Below are 25,091 nucleotides of genomic sequence, written 5' to 3' on the forward strand. Positions count from 1 at the left end.
ACTTTTCGAAACCACTTACTTCACACCTTCTTCACCTTCCGAGACCGAGAAGTTATCCGCATAAATAACCAACAAACAAAAACACAACCCGACGAGCACTCCGAGCGCTCGTTTCGTACTTTATAATTTAACGCTTTGTTTCTCGCTCCTACCTGGTGTTTTACCCCCTCCCACTCAATCATTCACTCACTCTCGATTGCAAAAAACATTCGCCGGTTTGTGTGTGTGTGTTTTTTTTTTCATTTGTTTCTTCAGTTTCATTTGAAGCGATCGAAGATTTTCCTAGAACCCGAGACTGACCGCAACCGGAGCACAGTGGGCCGGAGATGCGAAGCATTTCCGAAGCTTGGTACCTTGGAAGAAGCTTCTCGCTATAACGAAAACTGATAGTTCGCAACTCATCCGCATAGATGGCGCCAACATTTAAATTTTTGATTTATCTGTAAAAAAAATGTGTTCCTGAGTCAGAAGGCTCCATCTCCTACCGTTGGAGATACTGCAGCTGCTAGTTGCTCAGGCGATCTGTCCACTACGTTGTCCGATGCGAAAATCAGCTTCGGTACGACGACGTCGTTCTTAACATAAAGCTCATCCCCCTACCCGATATCATCCGATCGACTTGCCACGAATGAGAGAGCGAGATATAAATAGCAAATTGCCAGCTGGATCGCGGAGAGCGGAGGCGCGATAGCAGCGTGCTTTTATAACTTTACAGGTTCAAGCAGAACGATGTGCAATCAAGTGCTACTTGATTTTGACGTCTGGGTAAGGGAAAATGTTTATTTAAAGTTTTTCCATTGAAAATTGCAAAAGTATTTGTTTCAGCAGATTTGTAGAGCAATTTCCTATCGATTGGTGTATTTGAATTTGAATTTCATTTATAAATAGCAAAGTGATAAGCGTTCAAAACCTAATACCTTTTCGTGACGGTAGCAATTTTTGATTTTCGATTTACCCCCTGTAGCTCCCGAGCAGGAAAAAATAAGTTATTAATACCAAATTCAGGTATGAAAATAGCATAACTGGCATTTAAATATGGTATTAGTGAGGCTGACATAAGAGGTAAAATACCAAAAATAATACATCAAAAATATTCTACGAATAACGAATTAACAAATAATTTAGTTATTACAATAACAAACGGATAACAGACGCTCTTTTTGATGCCAGAATACCATAGTTTGTTATTTTGAAGGTCTTCTTATATCAATTCAATAACTCTTTTGGGTGTTATTGTCTAAAAACTGGAAGATCAGGTTGTATAATATTGTTTAACAAAGCATACCAAAATTTGGCATCATACCACATTAAGATATTCATTTGTTATCGATTATCTATCGGTTCCTGCTCGGACTTCCCGTAAGTCGTAGTCTTCGTCGAAAAAGCAGGAGCTTTTAGTCAGCCCCGATATTTTCAAAAAATTCCAGTGAACTTCTAAGAAATTTAGATATTTTTAATAGTTTGATGATATTCTGCGAAGTTCAGAGTACTTTGAGGTTCATCAGATACCTTTAGGATAGCCCCATTAACTTCAAGAAAATTTGCAGCGACTTACAAGGAGTTCCGTGGAAATCTCAGATTGATCCGAAAACATCAGAAGCGTCAGGGAATTATGAATTTGTAGTAGAAAATTTGTCGGAACATTAAACACATTTAGAAAACTTCAGGCATATTTAGATAAGTTCCGGGAAAATTAGCGATTTAAGGCAAAGTTCCATGAGCGTTTATAAAGCTTATAAAACTTAATGACATTTGTGGAAACATCAGCTTAATTTCAGTAAAATTGCAGACTGAGAAATTTAGGGAACTTCAAGGAAATCCAGAAATCTTTTGAGTAGTTTTAATAATATCAGGAAAGTATTGACTAGTGAAGAAGTTATTAATTAGTGTCGATAACTTAAGGGTAGCTCCATGAGCTTAAGAAACCCTTGGGAACTTCAGTGACAATCATAGAACTATATTAATTATTTCGTTTGGATTCCAAGAAAATTTGCCGGAGCTTAAAGAAGTTCCAGAAATTTCAGGAAAATTTCGAAAACTTCAGAGAATAACATTTCAAGAACGTCATAAAAGTTTATGGAACTGAAGGAAAGATCCGAGAACATAAGGAACTTTCATGAACATTAGCAAAATGCGGGAGCATGCAAAGAAGTTTGGTAAGCTACAACAATAGGGGGAGCTTCAGGGGAAGTTCAGTTCGGATAGTTGTTGAGATGTTCCGAGAACTTTGAGGACGATCAGATAACTTCAGAACAATCCCATTAACTTAAGAAAATTTGCAGCGACTTTCACGTTGAATTATGGAATTGATCCGAAAACTCCAGAAGCGCCAGGGAATTATTAATTAAGATAACTTCAGGTAAGCATTGAAAACTTCAGGTATGCCCAGATAAGTTTTGCTAGTGATTTAAGGCAAAGTTCCGTGAGGATTTATAATGACTATAAAACATAAGAACAATTGTAGAAGCTTCTAGACAATTCAATTAATTTCAGTAGAATTGAGGGCTCTTATAAAAAATACTGAGGACAGGGCAGTCTAGAGAACTTTAAGGAAATTCAGAAATCTTTTGGGCTGTTTTAATAACATCACTAGTGAAGAAGTTAATAATTAGTGTCGATAATTTAAGGGTCGCTCCATGAATTTTAGAAAAATCTTGAGAAGTTCAGTGGCAATCTGGGAACTATATCAATTATTCCAAGCAAATTTCGTTAGCTTAAAGAAGTTACAGAAATTAAAAAAAAACATAGAACTGCGCCTAAGTAACAATTTCGGTTTTACAAAGGTTCTGTATACCATGAATTAGACTTGTAGCATGCTTTAAAACCTCCATAAAACTTGCAATGTTACTTGGGCGGAGATCTCCAGAAACATTTTTAAAACTTCATAGGAGTATATGGAACTTAAGGGGAAGCTCACCGGCCCAAAAATAAAAAAAATATTTTCGGTACGTTTTTATTTTTCTAAAAATATTGGGAAAAATTATCAAAAATCCAAGAAAATCAGTTTCTTCCTTAGACTTTTGTCAAAAATCACATGCAAAAAAAATTTTTCTATCCCATCATGAAAAAAAAAAATTGGACTCTCAGAAAAACCGAAAAGTTGATGTTTTGTGGTTTTTTGAGTCCAACTTTATGCCATAATGACTAATAAAACATGTTTTTGCACGTGAATTTTCTTTAAAAAATTAGAAAAAAATGTGATTTTTTTAGATTTTTGATACTTTTTTTCAATAATTTTAGAAAAATCAAAACGTAATTTTTTTTTTCGGAGCGGTCTGCTTCCTCTTAAGGGAAGATTTGAGAGTTTCAGGAACTTTCATGAACATTAGCAAAATGTGGGGCCATTTCAAAGAAGTTTAGCAAGCTCCAAAAATAGATGGAATTTCAAGGAGAGGTTAGTTCCATTACTTTCAGAAAATTTGCGGGAAATTTTAAGAAGTTCCTAGATTTTCAGAGATGTTAAGAGAATTATTTAAGTCTTCATTTACGTTCAGAAGATCACGGAAGCTTAAACATTTTTAGAACAGTTTAATTAAAGATAATAAGAGAAGATTCGAGAACGTCAGTAGAGAACATGGAATTTTAGAGAAGATCCACGATCGTAGGGAAAATTGAGGAAACTTTAGGAAGTTTTAAAAAGTTCATGGAATTTTTAAACTTTCATGAGAAGTATTCTCAAACTACAAACTACTTCAAGGCAGTTTAATTGACTTCAGGGAAATCTTGGGAACTTTCAAGTAGTTCTGACGACCTCAGAATAATCCATTCCATGTTCAACGGAGATTTCTCATGAAAATTGACTAGAGGTTCTCCTCAGCATTTGCTTTGTATTCTCCCGGAACTCTCATGAAATTATTCTATGAATTCTCTTGGAACGCATCACTGTTTTCTACAAAATACATCAACAGAATATACTTGGAATACTTCTGGCAATTCCATTGAAATATTCCTCAAAATTTTGAATTTAGTTTTCTTGGAACTTTCCTTGGAGTCAATATTTGGTCACTTAATTCTTCAACATGTGTGTGTGTGTGTGTGTGTGTGTGTGTGTGTGTGTGTGTGTGTGTGTGTGTGTGTGTGTGTGTGTGTGTGTGTGTGTGTGTGTGTGTGTGTGTGTGTGTGTGTGTGTGTGTGTGTATTCCCTCTAACCCACACTGGCCGGCAGTGTTATTATGGAAGGAAGAACTCTCTCTACAATGCCGTATTTATGGTCATTGTAGACAGTTTTAGTCCGGGAGTTAGAAAGTGATAGCTCTATTGCAGATCCAGCAACCCATTTCAGAATTTCTGGAGAGTCACGCCCATTCCGAGGTTACTTTCACTTACAATAAGCCCCGCATGTCTGCATCAGCGTTATCAAATGGATATTGGTATTACATACACGCTTCCAGGTTCGAAAATATTATTTTCAATCCTGGCAAGTATTTAGTTAATTTTTTTTTTAATTTGTAAAATATATTTGGACTGGTCTTACCATGTTAATTTGATTCTTCAATCCATGGGTTCCGTAGTTTTGATTTTCACTAAGCTTTGCATCTCATTTCATGGTGCACCATTGTCGTAATACTTCCTTCAACGAACACACATTTTCTTGCAATGCCATAGTCATCTGGGAGGAGGTTCGCGTCTAGTGCTTTCCTCAGGAACAGTTCGCGGCCACCAACTGCCACCCATCCAGTCTTGGGCGTATCCAGCGAGGCATCTTTCATATTGCTTGCAATCTCCGACACCGGCGAGAGACCAGCAGCCGAGCACTTTTGCAAACGGAAAACTTGCTGATTCACGGCAACGTTGGCCACCGAATCACCACCAAAACTCACGACGGACACATTATCAACACGTTCCCGGGCTAATTCACCAAGCGAACCGAATTGAAATACACGCCGAAAGTGTAGCAACCGGAGAACCGGGCTCCCGGGAGGCAATGAAAACCGACACCGAACAATTGAACTGAAGCTCCGTCGTATATTTTGGAGGTTTGATTCAAGATCAACCGAGTCATTCAAGGCAAAACACGATATATCACTAAATGATAACATTATAGACACTTGAAACCAAATTTTAGCACACAAATTAGCAAATTTTAAGCAAAAAATGTTTAATTCGCTGACGCAAAATACGCACCAAAAGAAAACACGTCAGCTTTCAAGCCTGCGGCCTACTGCGATCTTTTTCTGGTCACTTAATTCTTCAACATGGTCACTAAAATCACTATTTTCTGACAGCATTGATTTCGGATTGAGGAAAAATGCCTATTGTTTTTGAAAAACTTTTTTTTAATTTGGCGCAAAATTTTAATTTCTGGCTCATAGTGCAGAGCTGCCGCTCTGCTGCGTCCATTCCTTTGAATTCCAACCGACCATTACATCATAATTAGTTACAGTTTTATTGGTTGCGGGAACGGTTGCGGGAATGGTTGCGCTCACACCTCCATCTGTGATTCTTCTCTTATCATCTGCATCGGAATACTGAAAGCTCTGGGGCATCTTCACACCCATTCTCTTGGTGGAATGTTAGTTTAGTTCGAAGTTAGCTGTTGTACGGTCAATCGGGTTGCATTGCAATGTTTTAGATTAGGCTGAAATTTTCGTCGAGTATGACTCGTTTTAAAATATTTCACGAACTCACCAAAAATTGGAAACCATTTTCTGCAACTTATTTGACACGATTTTCTACTTCCGTAACTTAGTAGTAGTAGGAATGGTGACCAGACGACTTACTTCCAGTGCTGTCATGGTAAATTTGGAGCTGTTTACTCGCTGAATTTTCATATATCAACCCCTTGACCTTAGATTCATGTGCCTTCTTTCACAAGCGTCCATATCTGAAGTGTAGGAATTTATAAGCACAATTCCCAACAAACATTGGAAGCTGAATAAGAGCTTGTTCAGGCAAAAATTTGCTTCTTCAGCTAAAAAATAGTCGGCGCCGGTGGTGTAGTGGTAAGCGTGACTGCTTTCTAACACCTCAATGGGTCTGGGTTCAATCCCATCTCCCAATCCCATCTCTGGTCACGTCTTCCTTCGGAAGGGAAATAAAGCCGTTGGTCCCGGCCCATGTATGTTGTGAATGGGTGCGATATCCTACGCGGGTGTGGAAGCTGCTTTCCTTCCTGCACATTCCGTTGCCGTCAATGGATGGCAATCGATGTCCGTCGGTGATTGGTACTAGATTGCGGAACAGAGACCGACGTCAAATAAAGGAAAAGAAAAAAAGAAGAAAGCTAAAAAATAGCTTATTCTGCTTTTAATCAGCTCAAATTGTTTGTTGGGTTGACAATTGACCTTGAACTTGGCTTGGCTAAAGTGCGCCATGAATCTTAAAAATACTAACAGGGACTGACCTTAATGACTTTAAATAGACCCTTGATATTTATTTAAGGGTAATTGTAATTAAATAAATAAATAACAGGGACATACCCAGGGAAGTCGAGAAATATTCCAGCAAGAAAAATTCCTAGACCGGACCGGGAATCGAACCCAGCCACTTCCAGCATGGTCTTGCTTTGTAGCTGCGTCTTCACCGACTGAGCTAAGGGAGGCCCTGAATTAATCTGAAATCACCCTTACAGATCTTTAAACTCCTCCAAAAGTCTGGACTTTCCTTCAGTTCTTGGAACTTCCTTGAAGTTATCGGAACTGCCCTTAAGATATCTAAGCTTCCAGAAGCTCTTGGAACTTTTCTCTATTGCTCTTACAATTATCCTTACGTTCTCTGGACCTCTGTGAAGATTTCTGGGCTTCCTTTAAATTCTCAAGATATCCCTGAAATTTTCAGAACTTCTTGAAAGTTCCTGCATTTTATCTGATCTTAATGAACCCACCTTGAATTTCTCGAAACTTCTCCAAAGTTCTCGAAGTTTTCCAAAAGTTGTTTTTATTACAGTCGCTTGGGTCATTCGGGACTTGTCTGGGGATGAGATTTGAACTGGCGACTTTGGCGTGAAAGGTATGGATCGTTAACCAGTACACCGGGGTCGTCTCATGAAAATTTTCCAATAGTTCTTGGAACTTCCCCAATGTTCAAGTGGTATGATGATGATGAAACTTCTCTGAAATTCAATTCTCGCTACTTCTATAATTTTTCTAAAATTTTCATAAACTTAATGGGACTGATCTTAAGATTTCCAAGCTATTCTGATGATTTTAGAACTTTGCTTAAGTTCTAAAATTTCTCCTGATTTTGTTCCTGAACCTGCCCGGAAATTAATGGAACTGCGAGTGGGGCGACCCCGGCGTAGTGGTTAGCAGCCATACCTCTCACACCAAAGTCACGAGTTCAAATCTCACCCCGGACAAGTCACAAATGGCCCAAGAGCGTTAAACAGGGTGGCAAGTGAACCAGGAAAACCAGGAAAACCGGGTAAAAGTCGGAATTTATTTTCACCAGGAAAAACCGGGAAAAAACAGGAATTTCATAAGTCCACCAGGAAAATAATCTTGTTTGTATAATTTAAATAGGTTTTAAATGTTATGTATGTCAAAGTTGCTTTTTATAATCAGGTCAAAACTAACCATTTTGTTCAAGCTAAATCTTTCACACAACTAAACATTGATGAACAAAATCTACCCTGAGAATTTAGTAAATATATTTTGTATTTATTTTTAATGTAATTTTTTTCTCGAATCAATTGCATGTATGATTTGAGCTTAATTGATAGCGGACTTAAGCAGTGCCGACGCGTAACTACTTTGAAGTACCTGTTAAACATGTTTAATAAAAAAGTTCTATTTCTAAAAACTCCAGATAAGGTCTTCGAACTTCATGCAAGTTCTACAAAATTCGGGAAAGTCTTACAAGTTTCAGGAAAATCCTGTGAACTACTGCGATGACCTACGACGGTCAGGAAATCTCTCCAAACCTTCAGAGAAGTTCTACAAATTTCAGAGAAGTCTTACGAACTTCAGGGAAGTCTTTTAATCTTTGGGGAATAACTACGAATATTACAGAATTTTCTACAGATTTTTAGGCATTGCTTGAAACTTAAGGATAATCCTATGACACTTGTGGATTTTTTTTCCGAGCTTCAGAGAAGTCTTCAATACTCTTGGGAAGTCCTCTAAACTTAACATAGTTCTCCAAGCTCAAAAAAGTTTCTAGAACTTCCGAGAAGTCGATTGAACTACAGGTAGTCCTATGAAATTCAGGGAATTTCCAAGAAATTAATGAAAGACCCACACACTTTTGGAAAACCCTTCGATGTTTAAAGCCTTATGAACTTCAGGGAAGCTCTTCTAAATTTAGGGTCCTCATATATTCAGTTAAGTCCTTCAAACTTCAGGGAAGTCCTCAGATCTTCGAGAAAGTTCTTCGAACTTGAAGGAAGTCTTACGAACTTCTGAACTTCGTGGTACTTCTACGATATTTAGGAAATTCCTATGAATTTAAAAAAACTCCGAACTTCCGGGAAGTCCTAAGATCTTAAAAAAATCCTTCGAACTTCGGGGAAGTCCCATGAAATTCAGGCAATATAAACTTCCATGAACCCTTCAGAAAAAAAACCTTAACGCTTCAGGGAAGTTCTACGAACTTTAGGAAGTTTCTATGAACTTCAGCAGTCAGTTTTTTTTTTAATAATAAGCGTTGTTTATGAAATCTTTAAATCATATGATTTTAAAATCAAGTTGTAATCAAAATTCCACTAAATAAGATCCTTAATCGTTGATAATTCGCGGAAATGAAAAAAAAAAACTGGAAATTCGTAAAATTATTAGAAGCAAAGGTTTGTTTAAAGAGTCCTCATTCATATCACACTTCGCAATTTCACCTCGAGATAAACTAGCCCGTTGGCTAAAAATCACAATAGTAAAGTTAAAAAAATCACAGTTTCAAAAACAGAAATCTTAAGATTTAGGGGCCTATAGATCCCTAAATTTCAGACATTAGATAGGGCTTCGCGCTAGTCCGTCGTACACCCCTAAAATCGCTCATTTTACGGGTTATCGCAAATGTTTCAGTGTCAATCGTAATTAATCTGGTGAGAAAAGCTGTTTTTGCAAAAACATGAGTGAAAACGCTTTGCTATTATAGTTTTAGCACATAGAACGGAAATAGGCGTCATGATACAACGAAGTAGCGCGGCTCCCTACTAGCTTCTTTACAGCAAACAATCAGATAAAGATTTCACGGGCATTCACAAGAACCTTAATACCTATTTTGGTTTGTGAAATTCTGCATTGCGCGAAGAATGATGGTACAAGGATTCACTATATTGTTTTAATTAAACATTGTTTTTTTAAATACATGGTTTTTAAAACCAGAAAATTTTTAAATCATTGACCAGGAAAACCAGGCATTTCAAAATGGAAATTCACTTGCCACCCTGGTTAAAGTGATTATTAAAAAAAAATGATTGCATTAAAGGTCTCTTAATTTCTCTGAAGTTCTCTGGACGGACTTTCCTAAATTTATTGAAACATCGGTGATTGAAACATTAGAGGAACAAGCATTGATTAGGGAGCTGTAGATTGAAATCGCTGCAAATCTTATCGAAACCGCCGCCCAATACTAAACAATTTCGCAAACATTTAGGGTGTTCGAGTATTGGCCAGCAGTGTAATCTTTCTTGATTACGGTATCATTATCCATTTATGGTCGCTACATGGTTATTCCATTTCTTGGTTATACTTTGTCTCGTTCATGATTATTTTTAATTTTAGGGTCTTCTAATCCATTCTTTGAATGCAATATTTAAACCCTCCACAGCCCGATATCTGCCAAGCTGAGTTCTAGTTGCATAGCTTTTCCATCGTTTTGCTGATATGTGACTAAGTCTTGTAAATCATGTCCCCAAGTCTGGTGATTATGGTGGGTCAACTTAACAACCCCCTGCTCCCCGTAGCGCTTTCGATTCGTATTCAGGTCCCCAACAAACTGTGCCAAATTTGAACGATTTTTGTTACGATCTGGAATTTTTGATTGTTTATTAATTTATTTGATAAAGCTCAACCGAATTAACTTTACAGAGCCGAGGATTCTTGTTCACTATACAATACATCTTAAAACTATAGTCAAAAGGTACAACACAATAAACATTTTAACTTCCGCTATCCAATAAGCCTCCTCCACCAGAACGGGAGCCGCTTCCAGTCAGTGGTTTCATTGTATGGCAGATTCGCTAACGGGGGTCAGAGCGCTTCCATTGCAGCAATGGACGCAAAACGTGGTCAGCACTCACACACTCAACACGAAACGGTTGCTTTCCCAAGTCGACGACGCATCGACTGAAAGAACTGATGATGAAGAACAATAAGGAGGACCATAATGGTTGCTGCCGAGTAAACAGACGATCGCGTGACACACATTGAGAGTGGTCTGCTGCTGTCGACAGCCGAGTGAACAATGACGATCTGGATTTGCGGGAGAGATTTAAAGTTTGCATGTTTGTTGTTATACTATTTGCTTGTCAGAATTTTTAAAAAATCACTCAACTTTTACCAAAACTGGGACTTAGATTGAGAAAACTATACAGAACAAGTTCGTCGTGGACTGCAAATCAATTCGACTTCTGTGCAAAACATTATTAATTTTTACTTATGGCCATGTGCTCCGCGCATACCTACTGGCGTACATATAAGCTTGTAGGTATGCGAGGAACACTATGTCATCAGTTTAAAAAAAAAGCAGAAGTCGAATCGATTTGCAATCTTTGACGAAGTTGTTCTGTGAATGTTTCTGAATTCAAATCCCAGACTTGGTAAAAATTGAGCAATTTTTTAAATTGAAACAAGTAAATTAATTGTTTTGAGATCCATACATTTTCCCATACAAACTTTAAATCTCTCCCGCAAGTGCAGATTGTAGCAGAATTCGTTCAAATTTGATACATTTGCTGAGGATCTCAATCAAAAAAGCCGTTGTTGGGGTTATGATCCGCCATATAAACTTGACCCACCCTACTGGTGATAGCCAACTGTACTCGTTCTAGACTTTCAACTTCATGCGCGGATCCAAAACCCAAGCCATCGATTCAAAACCCCATATCGAATAGAACCACTCGCCCTACTGCCATCGTCGCAGTCGTCGTCATCGTCGTCGTGACGGACGACCGATTGAATAACGACTCGGTCGCACCGTGCCTCCTTCACCAATTCCAAACCATCCACCCACCCCCAAGAAACTGGTTTTCACCCTTCGCTCGTGCGTTTGCTGTATTGTAAGTTTACCGAGAATCGAACCGACTGTGAGTTGCAGTACAACTACTGTTACATCAAGCGAGTAATGATAGTTGGCTACAAGCTGGTAGCGTATCTATTTCTCTATCTCTCTCCCTCTCTCTGCTGGAGTCCCGGTCGGCAGATTGAATTAATTGACGACTAATAACGAACGGCTTCAAGAGGAGGAGGGTTCTTGATCATGCTAATTGATGCAAACAAAAACAATCTCCTCTGGAGACTGATGATGGGTGACTGATTGATTGCACTGCCGTTTGTCACTCGGCCGGCCAATCGATGTCACACCGTGCCCAGTTTGAGACTTTCATTGTTGTCCGAAATGTTCGCGAGCTACCAGCTTGACTTTGGACTCATTTTCTCAAAGTTGAAAAGCGTTCGGAAAGCGTGCCTGACAACTTCAGCGCGTGGAACTAGCCTCGGAGCAGTTTTTGCTCGAATGATAACACTAAGAGAACGGACTGGAGGACGGACGGGCTAGGGGCTGGGGGCGTACGTGTCTGGACCACGGTCGAGCCAAGAAACAGCATCACGTCCATCCGTCGTCGTCAGCGTCATCGCGTTCGTTGGATGACGACGACGATGATGAGTGATGCTGCCGGGAGGCTGCACGTCGTCTATTCACAGCCCGCGCCACGGTGAGTATGGGCTTGGTTGATCTTTTTTGTAGTCTCTCTATGAGATATAATTTTGCCTGTATTGTGCTGTTTGCGAACTGGTAAACATCGACGGAGGACGCTGGTGTAGTGAGGGGAACTATTTCGGGTTGAAGAATTTGGCTAGGAAACTGCTTCAAACTACAATCTTCCTCCTGGAGCCTCATAATGGCGATGGCTCTACCGTCAGGCTGACTGGACGAAATATCAGGTAGCCCTACCAGCGTCGCTGAACTCACCGAAACAATATACGAAGCAGCTACCGGAGTCATCCCTAGATCTAGTCCTACATCAGGTAGGAAAGCCCTCCATTGGTGGTCACCCAGCACCAAATGCGTTATAGAAGGTTGAAGAAAGTCCGTACGAGCTGGCAAGCGCTTATCTGCCGACCACACGGATAAGGAGACCGCCCTGCAGCACTATAGGGCAAAGAGAAACGAGTGTAGATACTCCGTCAGAGAAGCAAAGAAAAACAGCTGGGAAAACTTTCTCGATGAAATAAACCCCAGCCAAACAACCGTTGACCTGTGAGGCAAGGTCAATGCCCTCAGCGGAAAGAGGAAAGCACGAGTCATAACCATCGAACACGAACGAAAAACTATACGAGATCCAGATAAAATCGTCGACGCCTTAGGCAATTACTTCGCCTCTCTATCATCCATGGAAGGTTCTGTAGGATGAACAATCCGTCCATTGGATCGTTAACAAGCAGATCCCTGTAGAAGACGACTCAGAAATCAACCAGCCGTTCAGTATATACTAGTTTTCTCTTGCCTTATCGAAGGCCAGAGGAGGATCCGCCCGACCAGACGAGGATGGATATCCTCTTATACGGAACCTTTCCATGGCCGAGCGACTCCTGGAACTGCTCAACCAAGAAACCGAAACACCTCAGGATATGGAGTCGACAAATTTCGACTAATCTCACTGACTTGTTGCGCATCTAAACTGATGGAACCTAATGGGACACCTACTTTGGGACCTAAGTGAGGCACTTCAGGCCACCGGTCACCCTGAATATATATCCAAGGCATATAACCGTGCTTGAATGCCGGGGGTGTTAGAACAGCTCACGAAATGGGGACTTACGGGGCATATTCTGAAATTTATACAAAACTTTCTGTCACACCGTACCTGACTCCTGTCTACCAGCAAGTCTTACGATTATCGTCAGGCCCCTCCCAGGCAGGCATGGAAAATCATTTGCATTCATTTCGCGCATTCATTTACATTCATTTGCCCCTAACTTTTTTCATCAACAAAATTCCCCAAAATAATGTATGGAGCTTTTGTAGGTTTTGTTATTAGCTACAACTCAAATCCGTGTCTCTTATGCATGACGAACCAGAGCGAACAGAATACACTACTGTTTTTCCGTGAATGTATTTTACATTCACTGAAAAACAGTAACGAGATCTGCCCGCTTTAATTCGTAATACATAAGAGATACAGATTTGAGTTGTAGGCAAAAGTTGCAGCTAATAACAAAACCTACTCTCTATACTCTATAAATCATTTTGCGGAATGCAGTTGATGAAAAAAGTTAGAGGCAAATGAATGTAAATGAATGCATGAAATGAATGTAAATGATTTTCCATGCCTGCTCCCAGGTACCCCGCCTGTATCGAAGGCGGAGTGCTCCCCTTTGACAGGTACATAACCAACACAATCTGCCATCGAGTCATCAGCTGAGAAAACATATCTGGGAGTAGGAAGGAAGGTTTCCTCCTCGTTGAGGCTAACCAACTCCTCAGAGAATCATCCGACCAAGTACTCCCACCGGTGTCCAGGGTCCGCTACAGCAGGGGTTGGAACCTGCCAAAAATGAAAACCGACCCTACAATCAAAAATAAGTTTAAAGCAGGTTCCAACTCTGTTTGCGAGCAACACGAAACACAACGGATGCAGTCAGCCAGGCTGACTGAGTTTAGGTACTCCACGGTGCTACCAATCGGTTGAGTGTGGAGGCTAGTGAAACTAGTGGTAGTGAACCGATTCGCCGCTGTCACTATGTCAATCTATCCAGCAGGCCACTTTTCACAAAAGTTGATAAAATTATGTTTTTCATAGTGTACCAACTGCGTACCATAGCGTACCTTCAAGGATTTTGAACGTACCTCGCAAACTCCTTGTTTTAGGGTGTCCTGCTGAATAGACGGGTGATTTTTCGAAAATCTTCATTAAACCTTCCAAAACCTTCAGCAATGTAGTGTACCAATAGCGTACCTTCCGAATCTGAGGTTCATTTTTAACGTACCTCAAAATTTACCATACTTACTTATATAAAACTTTTTAAAATACATTATATGTAAAATCTGACTTTAGATTTGGATTCCTCGTAAAATTTTAGCCCGATTTGACCAAAAAAACATATTACTTAAGTGTATTCTACGCTCTTTTATGACCAAAAACGTGATTTTATAACAAATATATCCAAATACTCTTGAATACCTACTTCCAGCTAAGCATTATGTTTACCCTTGAAAGTAGATATCCAACAAACATGGAAAATGGCATTTTTAGATATCTTTAAGCAAACTTTATCAATCTGTATGGGTAAAAGTTGAACGTACCTCAAGGCAACTCCAGTTTATATGGATAGCATGGATGATTTTCTAAGAAAAATTGAATTTTTATGATTATTTTAGAAAATACGTAGTTTTGTGAAAATGTCGTGGACTGCTGGTGATTGAATCATCTCAAAATATTCTCACAAGTTTCAGAAACAATGTGTATGGGTACAAGTTGAACGTACTTCATGACAACTCCAGGCCTGTCAGATAGTTGGATAAATAATGTTATTTATATTACGGAATCTGACAGGCCTGGAGTTGTCATGAAGTACGTTCAACCTGTACCCATGCACATTGTTTCTGAAACTTGTGAGAATATTTTGAGATGATTTAATCACCAGCAGTCCACGACATTTTTACAAAACTACGTATTTTCTAAAATAATCATAAAAATTCAATTTTTCTTAGAAAATCATCCATGCTATCCATATAAACTGGATTTGCCTTGAGGTACGTTCAACTTTTACCCATACAGATTGATAAAGTTTGCTTAAAGATATCTAAAAATGCCATTTTCCATGTTGAGGTACGTTAAAAATGAACCTCAGATTCGGAAGGTACGCTATTGGTACACTACATTGCTGAAGGTTTTGGAAGGTTTAATGAAGATTTTCGAAAAATCACCCGTCTATTCAGCAGGACACCCTAAAACAAGGAGTTTGCGAGGTACGTTCAAAATCCTTGAAGGTACGCTATGGTACGCAGTTGGTACACTATGAAAAACATAATTTTATCAACTTTTGTGAAAAGTGGCCTGCTGGATAGGTTGACATGCTGTCACTCACTACTACGTACGAACTACAGGGAGAAGGAGAGAGTTTCTCGTCGATGAGTGTGGGAAATAGAATATAAGATCAAGTTGTAAACATTGTAGGTTGAAGAATTAGAAATCAGTCCAAAATAGCAATCATCGCGATTGGTCGACCGGGGGCGAACCCCGTACGGAACAATAATTTTTCTAGTTATAAATAATATATGTAGTGTAATTAAATAAAATCAATTAGTGTTTTTAGTTTAAATACATTGTGTTCAATGTTCCATATTATCCACCGAAGTCACCGCGGCTTTCATCGCACCTTCGATGAACAACCGATAGCCATTAGACTGATGCAAAATTTGACTTTTTTGCTCCACAGTGCTTAAATGGTTTCAAATCGGGTCCTAATTAGCCTCCCAAAGTTACAACTCATTTGGTTAGAAACAGACTTCGCACAAGCCATTTGAAGTTTACATGTAAATTACTATGGGAAATCTCAACTTTTTGTTCATTGCCTTCTAGTCTTTTTCCATATTGAGCTGCAAAGCAGTTCAAAAGCCATTCTTATAGAAAATTTTCTCAGCTACAACTTTGCTGAAGATCGTTTCTATGTAAAACAAGACTGGAAATAGTTATTAATTATTTAAGAGATTGGTAAACTTATGACATGATCAAGCAGCTGCTCTGTAGGCAACACTGTATTTTGCAGTGTGACATAGTAGCCATGATTTTTGTGTCCTATTCAACGCCCCAGAAACACCAATGTTGCCTGCTGAGCAGTTGATTGAGCATGATCATAAGACATCAGCGCATTGAACCATTGATAACTTTCGATCCTTGCATTTAATCAAAAAATGGTCTTCAGCAAAGTTGTAGCTGGAAAAATTTCCTACAAGTATAGTTGGAAGCTTTTGAAGCAGACTGATAGTGAATTATTAGATAGACATGAACAAAAATCTTGGTTTTCCCATAGTAATTCCCATACAAACTTCAAAAGGTTTGTGCCATCTCAGTTTCTCACCAAATGGGTTCAAAATTTGAGAGGTTAGTCAGGATCCGATTTGGAATCGTTTAAGTATTGTGGAGCGAAAATTTCAAATTTTGCATCACTCTAATAGCCACTTCACCGACTCCACCAGCGTGGTTGCCGCCCTTGAGTCCAGGAATACGCACCAACATGCAAATCGGAGCAGATCGAGTCTGAAATTCAAGTTGTTTTTGTTATTTGACCTAGAAATGCTCTATAGCCAAAAGGCGAATTAGTTGGCTTATTGTTTACCTGGGAAGTGCTTTCGAAAGGCTTCGAGAAGTCGCTTGGGCTTCTCCTAGGGTCTATCTGGTTTCCTCCCAAAAGCCCTCAGAACTTCCACAGGCCTGTCTGTCTACCACCGGACACCTTCCTTTCCGCGTCTCGAGCTGTAATGTCTTTCTGTTGCTTTCCTACTTTTGTATCTTCTCTCTTCTTTGTGCCTTCCGTATTTTTCCTGTGCGTATTCTTGTGTTACCATCTGTATCCGAATTACTACAGTTTTTGCTGTTCTCATTCTCCTCACTGTTTTCTTCATCGCTTTCTTCATCGTTTTTCGTATGGTTGTCCTTTCTCTTGTCCTTCTATAACATTATTTGCCAACCTATATAATGCCTGAGAAAGTTGAGGAAATTGTGTAGAACTTAAGGAAATTTTGTAGATGTTCAGGAAGCGTTAAAGAAGTTATAGGATATTCTCTTGTCAGAAATGCAGCGAGTATTATGCGCAGCAATTCGTGGTACTATGTACGTAAAACGTCATGGAATTTCTCTTTAAAAAAGTTCTGGGAATTTCGTACAAGATCATACAGATTGTTAAAGGTACAGAAAACATCTAAACACTTCAGAGAACTTCGTTTCTGGTTAGTAGTTCGTCAGAGATCTTACTTCATAAAAGCTCCATGTACTCCTTGGACGTCTTTTGAAACTTCGTTTAATATCAGGGAATTTCCCAGACGTTCAGGAATATTTATAGAAGATTTTAAAGCTTTTCCGGGTGTTGGGTGAAGCTTATAGATGTTTTGAGATCTTGGTAGACTTAAGAGAGCTTGAAAAAAAAATCTCGTGCAACACAAGGAAAGGGCCCATTATTGTGGATCGATTCCCTTAATCGATTTTCTCTTACGCGAATAACTCCACTGAAAATGAATTTTCCATTGAGTGTGTTGTTTCAGGTGCAAGCTAACATCATCTTCTGTCGAACTGTGCTGCGAGCTTAGCGAGAAATTCGTTTATGTTGCCGTGGTAAACCAAGAGAACGTCGATGAAGAGAATCAATCAACGAGGATAGGCCCTTTTCAAATGTTACGCGAGAAATAATCTGGCAAGAAGTTAAGAGAACTCCGTAGAAGTCTTGAGCAGTTGAGAAACAATTTAGAACATAAGGAAATTTTGACAAACGGTGTAGAAATTACAGGGTATTCTTTTAGATATCAAAATGAATGACCGCCCGAGGATACAACTCCGTTGTTGCCAGATCAGCTGTAACTACACAGAGAACCTTGCTTGGGACTAGCATTCATCCGCAATGTGTAAGTGCCGGCCACGTCCGTATGCTGGTCAAGAAAGAAATTTTGTAGGAATATGATGTAATACTCACTTTAACCAGAACTTCTTGGTTCGGTCTATCCGGGGCACGTTCATCGCTTTACGGACGGATCGCGATGACGGGCTGGAGTGGGACTCGGAGTGGCAGGACCAAACTCCGCAACAAGTCAAAGTCTACCGGAGGAGTGTTCCGTTTTTTTCCGCAGAAGCCGCTGCTATTCTTGATGCAGCCATCACTCCTGTAGATCAACCGATCCTTGTACTAAAGGACTCACACAGCGTCATCCAGGCGCTGGAAGCCGAAGCCCCGAGCCACTCCTGGATACAAGCCATTACACGATATGCCCCACCCTCAACCGTTTTTACGTGGATTCCCGGGTACTGCGGTGTTCCTGGAAAGGAGGTTGCGGACAGGCTGGCGGGATCCGGTCCATCTGGTCCCCGCTTCACCAGGAACGTACCACTCATGGAAGCCTGGCAGGAGGAATGGTTTCAGTCGCGGACCACTTTCCCGAGAAAGATCAAAGAAACCGTACTACCCTGGCTAGACAGCCACAAGTACAAGGACCAACGGATCATTTCAAGACTCCGGACCGGCCATGCGAGGATTTCCCACAATTTTGGTAGGACACCCTTCCACAAGGTTTGTCCAATCTGCAGCATCCCTGCCTCGGTGGAACACGTGCTGTGTGTCTGCCCAGAGTTTCAGAGGCTACGCGAACAACACCGTCTCCCAGAGAACATCAGGGTGCTACTTGGCAACGACCCCTCGACGCTGGCTGCGCTGATTGCTTTCTTGAAGGACGCTCACCTGTACAACCAAATCTAGCGCTCTCGTCGTTGGCTGCGCTGTCCGTGTTTTTTCACCTTCCTATTTTCCTGCCGTCGGGGTATCTCTACCGGACTAGGGCACTGTCTCTTACGCTGGAGCTCTACCTTGTTCGCGCATCCATTCCTTACCACAGTCCCGATGTAACTCCCATTTTACATTAAGTTTTTTTTAAATGTTGTCTCAGAGCCAGTTTTACGTTACGTTAATGTTAAACTGAAACGTTTCCTTAGAGGCAGGCCCGAAGCCTGACCTTCTACTATCAAATGTGATAAACTAGCCTACGGCTAAAAATCACAAAAATAAAGAAAAAAAAACTTTAAGGAAATCTGAGAACACCTCTGCACTTCCACGAAAAATCACTGTGATGTTGGATAAAACGGTTAGGATTCGTTTGGTGAACGATAAGCTGGGTTTGAACCCACGATATTCTGCTCAGTAAGCAAAATCGGTCGCTACTAGGCCACCGAGCTCTTTATATCCCATAACAGCTAGGATCAAGTTTCCGTTCTACTTGTTGTTACTAGGCTTTGATCTCGGCGACGACCTCACCGACGACGACAACAACTACTTTTGAGAAGGATTTGAAATGGATTTCCGATCAACACGTCTTTCCTAAAGCTCAAGTATCACTTATTTTACGTCCGCGTCCCTCCAACCGAATTGCTCCGATTTAAAGTATAACTGTACACACTTCATTTAGCTCGGTAAAATCTCCAACAGCCGACTACCTCGGCATTTACTTTTGCTGATATCTCTGCAAAATATCTGTTTGTTAGCTGATATCTCAGCAAAATGTTATTTGTTAGCTGAGTCTCGGCAAATGTTTTACTGAATCTTAGCAAAATAAATTGCAGAACTACTCGGCTGTTGGAATCTCGACAAAACAATTAAGTGTGTATAATGTGAAGGAGCTTGGGATGGCACCCATGAATTCCTGCTCAGTAAGCAAAATCGGTCGCAACAAGGCCACCCAGCTCCTTATTTCATAAAACAACTACGACCAAGTTCCTGTTCAACTTGCTGTTACTAGATTTTGATTCTGAAGGCGATCTCACCAACGACGATAAAAACTACTATTGAGAAGGATTTTTTTGTAGATTACCGATCGATGCGTCTTACATAAAACACGAATATTTTTTGCGTTTACGTACTCGTGCCTCCAACCGAATTTGAATACGCTTCATGTCATATTAAGAATAAATCCAACTTACACTAAATGTCCATAATGTGAAGGAGCTTGAGAAGGATTGATTGCTCTTTTGGGACTTATTCATAACATTTTAATATAGGGGAAATGGCTCTAATGTTGGCCTATGGATCTGAGTTTGGGCCCATCGCTAAAAATAAGCTATTTATGAATTTTATCTAGATGAACGCGTCATTGAGACGGTACTAATGGATATTTTTGGTCGCTATTAAAAATTTAGTCGATTGCTGAATTTATGTATGGGCCCAAATTAGGGGTATTTAGGCTGACATTAAATCCATTTACCCTAGAATGGAACGGTAAATCCGATTGAATTTTCTGTTAACCAATCTTAAAATACATATATAGTGCTTTTAATCTCCCAATAAAATCCAAATCACCCGCAGAGCCACACTCTGTGTTTTCACTGAAGGTGCACTTGAGAGCGCTCTCACGTGCACCTTCAGTTAAAACACAGACTCTGGCTCCGCGGTGCGGTAATTTTGAATTTTGATAGAGAGATTAGTAGCACTAAAATATCGTTTTTAAGATTTGTTCAATGAACATTCAATTGGATTTAACGTAAGCATTTTATAATAAAACGTAATGTAAATTGCTTTCTGCTTAATAAGCAAAATCGGTCGCCACTAGGCCACCGAGCTCCTTATATCACAAAATAATTACGAGCAAGTTCCCGTTCATCTTGCTGTTACTAGATTTCAGTCCCGGTGGTGACCTCACCGACAACCAGGGTGGCCAGACCAACCGATTTATCGGTAGTCCTACCGATTTTCGGGATGCCTACCGATTCACAGACAAAAGGTTAAAAACCACCGATTTTTCACTTTTCCTACAGAGAATCACAGATTTTTAGTAATCTTGAAAAATGTTCAATACCTATGTGCTCTTTTCCTTGTAGTCAGAATAATTCAGGCATAACATTTGATAACGGCACAAAAGCATTTGTAAACAAACTTTCTAAGGCCCTTTACACGCGAACCAAAGTACGCCCACGCAAACCAATACCACTTTCGGAAAGGTGATAGTTGACCCTATCCGATGATGTTGTTGGTTTGCGTACTTTGGTTCGCGTGTAAAGGGCCTTAGAAAGTTTGTTTACAAATCAAATTTTATGCCTGAATTCTTAGCATTAGAATTAGAAATATTGATTTCGACACGTTTAAAACAGAAGAACTGAAAGACAGTCTCCCCCCCCCCCCCCGCTCACAAAGGTTTCAAGTATCGGGAAAGCCTTGTTCAGACGGCCTACCGATAAAAGTTTTGAGAAGCTACCGATTACGAAAAAAATAATCTGGCCACCCTGCCGACAACGAACTCTAAGACATTATCCCTATAGAGCAAGATATGCAGGAAGCGTTCAAAAGATCTCAATACAGCCAAAGATTTCAGTAAAGTCCGCTGGATATTTTTTTTCAAATCAACCTGATTAAGTATTATCGAAAGATCTGAAACTGCTCAACATACAAATAATGTTTCACGAGTTATTCTTCCAAGGCAGTTGCATGATCAACAAGTTTTCAGAAGATATCCAGCCAAAGATTGTGCTCGGAAAAAATGCATCACTTTCTTTTGTGTATAACTTTTTATTGCATGGGTAAAAATCGAGGGGGGCGACACATCTAAATCTCAAGTTTAGATGCTCAACAAATCTCACACTAGCGAATCAATCTTAGAAAAATCTTCTTTCATTTGTCGCATCTACTTGCATCGCGTATCATATTTTTGCAGGAAATCTTCAGAATCGTCATCAATCTTCTTTCTATCTACTCAGCGTGCGCGCAGCTAGCCACAGCGAAACACAATCTTTTCTGCATCGTAGATAGAGTCGTCCCCCTCGGTAAAAATTGATGTAATTTTGAGTAAAACTAGTGTAATGTTTACATGTGAAAAATCTTGTCACAATCTGTCAACTGGTTATCGAGATGGCTTCCAAGCAAGAAGTGCTTCGACAAAAAATTATGCGAACGGTCGTGGAAAATCCAGGCCAGTCCCAGAGGTGGATCGCGAAACAGTTTGAAATCGACAATTCGACCGTGTCCCGTGTGGTAAAATCGATCAAGGAAACCCAGACGACCCAGTGGCAAGCTGGCAGCGGAAGAAAAGCGAAGACGACCGACCCCTTGAACGCAAGGAAGGTGAGGGATTACTTCAAGCGCAATCCGAACCTTTCGATTCGGGACGTGACCAAGAAGGTCAATTATTCCGTCTGGTTCGTACAGCAGGCAATGAAGCGGGTCGGAATTCATGTCTTCAAAGTAAGGAAGGTGCCTAATCGAACCGATAAACAGAATACGGTGCGCCAGGAAGCTGTACCGCGAGTGGTTGGTGCAGCCAAAATGCATCGTAATGGGACGACGAGACGTACATTAAAGTGGACGCCAAGCAGATCTCCGGCCTGAAGTTTTTCGTCGGCAAGTCCCGCCTGGATGTTCTGGAGAAGTTCAAAGAAGTACTTAGCGTGGCAGGCGATTTGTGGGTGCGGCAAATTTAGCTAACCGTACATAACGACCGGCACAATCAACGGCCAAATATATAAAGAAGAATGGCTCCAGAAGCACCTGCTGTCCTTCCTCCGGTGCCACGAAGGTGACACTCTGTTTTGGCCGGATCTGGCATCGTATCATTATGCGAAACGGGTGATGGAGTGGTACGAAGCCAACGTTGTTGTTTTTGTGCCGACCTAGGCAAATCCGCCAAACTCGCCAGAACTTCGCCCAATACAAAAATTCTTGGCAATTATGAAGTGCAAGCTCCGAAAAACAGGGAAGGTCTTTAAAAACGACAAGGATTTGAAGGAAGAGTGGATGATAGTGTGTAAGAAAGATGGCGCAAGTGTTGCACAGGATTTTATGGGTAGCGTTAAGTCCAACTTTGCAAACACATAGCTAATATGTGTTTATTTATTCCCTGAGAGTTTCAAAAATATCCGACTTGAAATGAATTTTTGGTGATCATTTTTGTCTGTTGCATTTTTATCGAGTACAGTCTTTAATCGAAGATTTCGGGTAAGTCCAGTAGACATTTTTGAGATTTTTGACGTAGGACTACGTCTGTGATTTGTATATGGGGGTACACTTTGTGAAAACCAAAAATGGAACATGTAACTAAATTATGAAAGATTTTGAACGGTAATAATTCCGCTGCCCCTAGACCAATTTCAATAACTTTATCACCAATCGATCAGAAATACTTCTACGCATCTGTTAAATATAAGACTTTATCATTTTTCAAAATGTCGCTATTAAAAAATGCACGAATGCGCAACTGTTACCTTGATAATTAGTCTGCGAAAAGCGATTTCCCTAACACAGATTTCAAAGTTGAATTCCATCCGGTCTCACCAAACGGTGTTTATTCAATCACCGCATGGTGAGTGGTGGTGTTCTCCAGTACACAACGAAAGGCTCCCCACAAGCAGCCAGCTATCAAGGCTGCCCTCAGCCGCTGATCAGATTCAGTTCCAATCACCGTGTGTGGTGGTGTCCGGTCGTCGGCATTAGTAGCAGTGCTTTCTCCAGTACACAACGAAAGACTGCCTGCAAGCAGCGAGCTGCAGCCCACATGAGCATCCATAAAAGGAGGAAGAAGCCGCACCACTCAGTAGCTCTTGGTGAGTCACTGTAGGTCATCTAGGCCAAGTGCGTCACCCTTATTCCAAACAACATACAGCTCAGCGACCTGATCTGTGTTTAACACCCTAATAGCTCAGCATTTCTCAACCATCACGACAAAACGGTCCTTTTCAGGACCACCATACATTTGTCAAGGTCATCAATCGGATGTCAGTTTCCATATCAAGATAGAGCTGGAATTAGGGCGTAACAGCTTTTGTAAACAATGACTTCTTTCGATGATGTCTAGAAAGTCAAGGCTCGCCCACGCAAATCAACATCATCATCAGGTAGGGTAAGACTTCCCATACCCGACGGTAATGCTGGTTTGAATGGACGTGCCTTGAATTCCTAGAAATCATCGACAGAAGTCATAGTTTACAAAAGCTGTTATGCCCTTATTCCAGCTCTATCTAGATATGTTTAAATCTAACATACCATGTATTTTAAGGCAACATTGGGGCGCAATTTCAAAAACCAAAGTCGCGGCATGAAAGTGGTCTGATTTTGATCCAGAGAAGATGGATTTTACTTCTTAATAAGTCAATCGATAGGAATTTTTTCTACGAATCTGTTAAAATTAAGACTTTATCATTTTTCAAAATGTCACTATTGGAAATTGCACGAATGCGCAACTGTTACTATGATAATTAAAATGATCACCGATTGCCTGCGAAAAGCAATTTCCCTAACACAGATTTCAAAGTTGAATTCCATTCGGTCTCACCAAACGGTGTTTATTCAATCACAGCGTGGTGAGTGGTGGTGTTCTTCAGTACACAACGAAAGGTTCCCCACAAGCAGCGAGCTGCAGCCCGCATGAGCGTCCATTCATCGAAGAAGAAGGAAGAAGCCGCACCGCTATTGATCGGAATCAGTAGCTCTTCGTGAGTCGCTGTGGGCCATCTATGTCAAGCGCGTCATACTAAAGCGTATAAATTCCCACAAAACACATCCTCCTGCTGCAGTTAACCGTCCAGCCGTTCGTTCATCACAAGGTAGTGGTCCGGATCGAGGGTGGCGTCGCGAGAGTTCCTGAAGCTGATGTCGATGATATCAGAGAAATGTCTTCCACCAATCAAAATGTGGTCGATTTGTGATTCTGTCTGTTGTGGTGAACTTCAGGTGCTGTGCTGGACGTAGATACTACGTATGTCCATTAGGTTGGGTCAAGTTTGTATGATGGATCAGAACCCTCTGTTCCCCACTGCTTATTAGGTTATGTTCTGGATTTGCGGGAGAATTTTAAATTATGTATGGAAAACGAAACAAATCTATTCATTTGCTTGCCAAAAATTTCAATATTGCTCATATTTACACTAAATCTTGGATTGGGAATACTATACAGAACCGTTATTATTATATAATTTAGACCTATTGCTTCATGAATACCTATAGTCGTGTATATTAGTTTGTAGGTACACTACCCGTCATAAGTGACGACTCGCGTGGAGAAGTATTGCAACACTCATTTGAATATTGCATTACCTGAAAAAGTTTAGCATCACCCAAGAAAAGTTTATATTTTCACTAAAATTTGAACAAATTCACTGTTAAATTATTGTGGTAAACATTCAGAAAGCTCTTAATTAAACTAGGAAAGCTTTGCAGAAAGTGGTGGCTCACGGTAGAGAAGTTAGATATCACTATGGATAGTACTGAATCATTTCGAGCTAGAAATCATTTCAAATTTATTGATCCTTAGTAGAT

The 25,091-nt window shown here is 40.3% G+C and overlaps 1 protein-coding gene across 1 annotated transcript in view; it reads left to right on the top strand.

Moving 5' to 3' along the window:
* Positions 1-25,091, top strand: part of Kul (Kuzbanian-like) — a 692,619-nt gene that overhangs the window by 61,923 nt on the left and 605,605 nt on the right. The window lies entirely within an intron of this gene.

This window comes from Ochlerotatus camptorhynchus, unplaced genomic scaffold (assembly GCF_037179485.1).
Source record: "Ochlerotatus camptorhynchus isolate MF236.1 unplaced genomic scaffold, CSIRO-AGI_Acam_v1.1 ptg000374l, whole genome shotgun sequence".
In the NCBI taxonomy this organism is placed as follows: Eukaryota; Metazoa; Arthropoda; class Insecta; order Diptera; family Culicidae; genus Ochlerotatus; species Ochlerotatus camptorhynchus.